Source organism: Amblyomma mixtum, chromosome 4 (genome assembly GCF_055824585.1).
Source record: "Amblyomma mixtum isolate Tamu chromosome 4, ASM5582458v1, whole genome shotgun sequence".
Lineage (NCBI taxonomy): Eukaryota > Metazoa > Arthropoda > Arachnida > Ixodida > Ixodidae > Amblyomma > Amblyomma mixtum.
In genome coordinates, this window is record NC_143015.1 from 131,570,436 (window position 1) to 131,575,684 (window position 5,249).

At 46.5% G+C, this 5,249-nt stretch overlaps 1 long non-coding RNA gene across 1 annotated transcript; it reads right to left on the minus strand.

Annotated features, from left to right (window-relative positions):
- Window positions 1–556: 556 nt before the first annotated feature.
- LOC149348236 (uncharacterized) lies at window positions 557–1,858 on the minus strand. The gene is made up of 3 exons (XR_016292237.1): window positions 1,759–1,858; window positions 1,426–1,559; window positions 557–1,322 (listed from the first exon to the last, which is right to left on the minus strand). It is a non-coding gene; the product is annotated as an uncharacterized LOC149348236 (long non-coding RNA).
- Window positions 1,859–5,249: the final 3,391 nt, after the last annotated feature.

Below are 5,249 nucleotides of genomic sequence, written 5' to 3' on the forward strand. Positions count from 1 at the left end.
CTTCCTAGGACCGGAGGAAGAGCTGCCCTTCTTTCCGGTTGTTGGTTTTCCCATCCTGATGGCTTCTTCTACTTCGGCAACCGATATGCTTTTCCCCGCTGGGACGTTGAGCATCTTCCTCCTTTTGGTGGCCCGCTTTCCAGTCACCTCTTTTCTTTTTTTATTTAATTCCTCCAAGAAGACATCCCCTACGACGTCTGTCATGGATTTCAAGCTTTCCTCGAGGACTGATTTAGGAAGCCGTTGAAGAACCTCGGTCTTGTCCAGGGGGAAAATCCCGGTCTTCCGGAATCCTGACTTCAGGTTTGTTTGAATACTTTCCTGCAATTTGATTGCCATTTTTTTTAGTAGACCGGGCAATTCGTCCTTTGGCAGGGATGTGCAGCAGCTTCCAGAGGTTGACTCTTTCCATTCTGCCAAAAGTGAACGCCAAATTATTTTCAGCCTACGAAAAACGGTGACATCAAGAGGCTGGAGTAGATGAGTCGCATTCGGTGGGAGCGCGGTGAACTTTACATTGTTTTCTTCGCACAGACATTGTTTTCTTCGAGGCTAATGTGGGAACTCAAATTGTCACCGATGAGAGCTTTTGGACCATCTTGCTTTTTCAATATGGGGAGCATAACTGACATGAACCAGTCTTCGAAAGTCTGGTGATCGAACCAACCAGATTTCGTTCGATTATACCGGGCCCCCTTTGGTCCATTTTCTGTCCATGTTGACCAAAGCTTTTCTGCTTTGTAATTGACGTAAAGTGGAGCCAACTCTCCCGCAGCACTTCCACAAACTATAATCGAAGTACAGGCTTTTGATGAGTTTTGAATTTTTTCTGGATATTTAGCTCCTCTTCTAGTTATCACTTTTGGCTCCCTGGATCATCCTGTACATTTGTTTCGTCGTAGTTCGAAATGTTTTCGCCCGGATTACCAGCTAGCTCTTTCTCCAGATAGCCAAAAAACGTGTCAATCACTTCTGCATCCGTTGAGGCCCTTGCATATGTGATGTTTTTTGACACGCGTTCAGAGAGGATATCTTTGTGACGTTTCATAAAAGGGTTTGCCCACTCCTTACCGGGAAAGTTGCAATCTTTAAAAGCAGACACTTTTCTTCCCGTTCGGTCGAGATACGCCTTCACCACACAACGCAAGTCAAACTTCGTCATTGGGAAGCCAAATGAAGACATTGCGATTGCATGAGCAATCAACCTCTGCTCCTCCTCTTCCGTAACAACAGGTTGGCGACCAACTTTTTTAGCCGGTCGATCGAGTAAACCCCGAGCCTATTTGGTCTTCAACCACAAGGTGTTCCGATGAATATTGAACCTAACAGGAAAAACAAACAACACATAAGACATACGTAACGGTAATGCGTAGGTAAGGACCTATAAAGAAGAAAAAAAAAGATGTTTTAATAGTACTCACGAACCTTTCAGATGCTGCCCTCAATGACAATTTCTTTGAAAGGTCCAACTGAACGGCATTATTCAACGTTTCTTGGGTATAATTTTGGTATGGCCGTGCACCAAGCTTCCGTTTATAATTCCGCATCTCTCTTAAACGCTGAAAAATAAAAAACAACAACATATAATTTAAATTAAAAACAGAGCGGGGTAACTTTGTGACAGTTGGCGTGTCACAAAGTTACCCCGCGAAGTATCAACATTTCAGTTTCCTTTCTGTAAACTTAAACAAACATGACTTGATTAAACTTGTATTACAGATTATTGTAGCCTACATGTTAGCAATCAGAATTACATACCTGTTTTCGCTATTTTTCTCGTGCGGACGGGTCGAGCACACAAAGTTTACGGTGCTTCAGCAATGTGCCCTGAAACACGATTCAACCTGTCGGCGTCTAGAGTGGCTTCGGAGGGCGGGAACTTCGGCCGGCTGCCGCTAGATGACATCACACGTCAGGCGAGCCTGTTGAGTGGCTCATCGCTTATTGGCGGCGCCTGTTCGTGGCGCGAGATTTAAAATACAAAAAACCAAGCGCGTGGCACAAAGTAACCCCATTTTACGTACGCATAAATAGAGATCAAAGTGGTCCCAAACGTACTCTGAAACCATTTCTGTCATTATGTCCAAAATTTTCAGCAAACTGCGAGTTCCTTTGGATCCTACTTCTTTCAAGGTTACTCACCGTGTCTCAATGGCAAAGAACTCCTCGGTTAATCGGATTAACGTCGGGCTCCCGCCTTTTTTTTTTAATTCCCCGCAGACGGTGGGAAGAGCCGACCAACCTTTCAGCCAGTCCCGTGGCGTCTTTGCCGCTTTGCCATCGGCGGCGTGATACGTAGCGATCGGCGAAACCAAAGGATCCACGCATATCTTTATTTCCGCGGGCCTAATTTGCAGCTATGTAGCCTCTGACTAGATCTATTTATTCATGGAAACCTTAAAAAACAAAATAAAAGCGAAAGCAAAGTCGCCACGCTACTGCTTGAAAGGCACTCGATGCGTTACGTTGGTCGACTCCTCCCACCGTCTGCGGGGAATTAAAAAAAAGGCGGGAGCCCGACGTTAATCCGATTTAATTAGGGAAATCGGCTGCACAGGGCCATAAATCGAAGTTTCTACGAATGCTTGGAACGTGTAGGTCGAGTTCCCGCTGCAAAAAGACGACTTCCTCTTCAGTGCACCTTTAAGGCGGGTTCCACGGAGATATGTGAGACAGTTACTGCGTCATTTCTTTTGCTCAAAAATAAAAAAAACCATGATTACAACTAAGGTTTTAATGTATAGCGTGTGGATGCGAATCCCGTGAACAATCTTCAGTGTTTAGCGTATTTATTTCTTAAATGCAATTCTATTGTGTTTGTCTGGGACATTGCTAATTAACATTTTTGTATCGATGAATAAGCGGCTTAATTTTATCCCTTTTGCGTTTTATTATAAGAGGTCCCAGTGCTCAACTTTGGGACTTCTGTGCCCTTCTCTGTACGGGTAAGTTTTGTATATATTTTTGAATAAAGTTAGAAACTTTGAAACGTCGAGTAATTAGGCAAAAGCGCTACATTGCGTCCTGCGCGATAAGAAACTGGCTTTCTCGACAGTCTAGTAGTGCACTGCACGGGCTCGGGCCGGCCCGCGGGCCGGGCCGGGCCGGGACATGATCTGTTTTACCGGGCCTGGGCCGGGCCCGGGCCGGACTCGGGCTTAAAGCTGCGGACCCGAGCCGGGCTTGGGTCCGTATAGAAACGGCTGGTGCCCGACTATTCATTCACTATTGCAGAGTGAATTACACAACTGCGGCATAGGAGCAGCGACACGGATGAGCTATCAGTTATAGTACGCGCTGAGAAAAAAACTAAGCTTTATTCATTGACTTATTTATTTCCTTATTTCCACGCCGCGGTGGCTTAGTGGTCAAGGCGCTTGATTACTGAGCCGGGGAACCAGGCTTTGCTCCTAGCCTCGGCGGCCGTATTTCTATTTAGGCGGCAAGCATGGCAGACATGTACTTTGTAGTATCATTGCTCGTTGAAGAAACCCGGGTGGTCGGAATGATGCGGAGCCCTCTGCTTCGGTGCCTCTCACAGCCTGACTCCCCTTGGGCCCTTAAGCCCCAAAAACATACCTTTTATTTTATAGCTATATTTTTCTCACATGAGAAAATTCACAAACTAAAGCGCGTTTGGTTTTCTTTTTGATCAGCTGTCCGGAACGTCTCCTAAATTAAATAGCCACAAAAGCTCGCGAGAGTTTGTAAATGTCATCACATAACCGCATCTATTCCTCCATGCTTCTTCAGCCTGGTTGACATGACAAGTGTTTAGCCCTGTAAGTTATCACGTGGTTCGCGCGTTATCTTCTGCTCCACCAGAAAGAGTAAAATTTAACCGCTCTTAATTGGCTATTGACGTTCGTCATCCCAAAACATACGTATGCACTATTAGAAATGCATTCGGGAAGGACATATTAGTTTAGGATGATTATAGTCTTTTAAACACACACCGTGAAATACTCAAGCCTTTTAGCTTTTCGTTTCTGCTGAAAGGCGACCAGCTCGGCTATGAGTTCAACCTGTGAGATCGCGTTCACTAAAAAAAATGTCATCCTACTGCTTGCTAGGCAGCATTAATGTTTATACTTCGCGGGCGACAAAACATAACTGATTAAAATCATGGGGGAATGCATAGTAGCCTATTACGCGCGTATGCAGCCCTTTTTATTTGGCTCTCGGAACTTCCGAGTTCATCTTTGCGCACCTGCACGAGATTACTGTCCAAAAGACGGGCCTGGCGAGCACTACTCTTAATCACTTCCTTCTGGGTTAAAAAGAACCAACTTTCTGCAAGCCAAACTGCGGTTTCAGAACCTTTGCCGGCCAGTTTCTTATCGGTCTATAGTAGCAGTTTACTTGCTCAGAGTGAGCAGTATGCCTCAAGCGTTACTGTGAAACGGGCCGGGCCGGGCCCGGGCTGGGCTTCATTCCGGGATTCACGGGCCGGGCCGGGCTCGCTAGAGCGATAATTTAGCGGGCCTGGCCCGGGCCCGGGCTTGAAGCCGCGGGCCTGGGCCGGGCTCGGGCTTCATGTCTCGGGCCCGGGCCGGGCTTGGGCCTCGAATTGAGGCCCGTGCAGTGCTCTACAGTCTAGGAAGACTGGCTATAGCTGCAACGTATCGAAAGGTAGAAGCCAATGGAGGAGGAAGAGTAAATGTCATTTATATAAAAAATGCTCCTGAACACCGGTAGTCCTACAGTAGCTGCTATTCACTTTGGGATATTTTGCGGACCATGTGAATATGTGGCCGCGTGCTCTTGTCAAGGGCCTCTTGGTGGCACATTAAAAAAAAATGGCTCACATGCACGGAATATTATTTTGCGCACTTAAATTAAAACGGAAGAATACTTTGAAATGGCGTTGCTAGCGTATACGGAATTTTTCACGGGTAGAAACCGAGGATGGCAGCTAGGGGCTTTTCACATCAAACTGCCTAGTCATTGATAACACAATAGCGGGAAGCGGTAAGAAAGCGGCAGCGCGTTTTCAGGCAACTACCAGGGTGGACCAGCATGACAGCGGTAATGCCTCTGTAGACGCGGCGACAGCCGATAGTGAGGGACGATGCTCGACCTGAGTCATATAAAGCCATACGTGTAAGAAGATCTTCTAAAGATGCCCGGAGAGTGCCCAGGGAAGAGCGCTTCGCCGTAATTCACCAAGTTCGCACAATATTGCAAAAAATTCGCTTTGGCTTAGCTTGGTTAAGCCCGGTAATTGCGAAAGCAATATCCGTACCTAC